The sequence below is a fragment of the Propithecus coquereli genome, unplaced genomic scaffold (assembly GCF_000956105.1).
Source record: "Propithecus coquereli isolate 6110/MARCELLA unplaced genomic scaffold, Pcoq_1.0 Scaffold148, whole genome shotgun sequence".
Classification (NCBI taxonomy): Eukaryota; Metazoa; Chordata; class Mammalia; order Primates; family Indriidae; genus Propithecus; species Propithecus coquereli.
In genome coordinates, this window is record NW_012139191.1 from 4,185,769 (window position 1) to 4,186,830 (window position 1,062).

At 40.0% G+C, this 1,062-nt stretch overlaps 1 protein-coding gene across 1 annotated transcript in view; it reads right to left on the minus strand.

Moving 5' to 3' along the window:
* DSCAM (Down syndrome cell adhesion molecule) overlaps positions 1–1,062 on the minus strand; it is an 834,101-nt gene that overhangs the window by 349,441 nt on the left and 483,598 nt on the right. The gene's annotated exons all lie outside the window — the stretch shown is intronic.

A 1,062-nucleotide genomic window follows, 5' to 3' on the forward strand; every position in this document is an offset into this window, starting at 1 on the left:
ATACTGGCTTTGGATTGAGACCAGAAAGTCTTCTTGAATGAAAGGTTTAGAATGTCCTCAAATGTAAAGTGCAAACACTTAAAGAAACGCTGCCTGGGGAGTGCACGCATTTCTCAATCTCCCCCACTTCTCAAAGCGGCACCCAAAGAACCTGGTACATCTCCCTTCATCACCTATGCAGCTCGGGACCCAGCGCGTGGCCTCTGACGCGGGGCACGGCTCAATCCACGTGAGTTTCACGAAAGGAGAATAAATGGATGAACCCCATCAAGATTTAAACAGGAAAGGATGTGTTCCCAGCTCTTGGGAGCTATATTTTACAGAAGGAGAAAATACAAAGAAAGCGAAAATCACTTTACTAAATTTATATGTTTATAAGCATATATTTTTAAAAATCAAAGTTAATACTGCATAACGATCCATTAAGTACATAATAATAACTGAATTAACCTATCTACTCCTGAGTGCTTCTAATATTTCACTATTATAATTAAAATCAAACTTTCTACATAGATCTTTATCTGCATTTCTGATTATTTGCTTATTGTAGTTCCCTAAAGTTTCTGGGCTCAAACTTATATTCCTTTTTAAAAGAAAGACATCAAATTGATGAATTGTTGGGATAGCTAAGGAATATATTCTACAATACAGTTGTTGAGTCGTTTAATACAATGACAATCTGTTTAGGGTCTAAACCCGCAGTGAATTCACACTATCTTCTTTACTCAGAATGTTTAGGAACATGAGCAGATGAAGGGAAGAGCAATGACCTTTACTGATTTCTATGTTCCAGGCATTTTGCATATTACCTCATTTAATCCCCCAACACTCCTATGAGCTCGATGAGGATCTTAGGTTCAGCAAGGTGGTACAATTTGAGGACTAAGGTCACACAACCCAGGCTTTCCTGACTTTCAATGCCACCCCCTTCCTCTACATCAGACCAGATGGCTTCTATAATGTCCAGATGAAAAACAGTAGAATAGGAGCTGCACTGCCCCGTAGGCTCTCGGTTCTCTCTCTACGCACTGTGCATCTTGCCGCATCCTAACACTTCCCGAG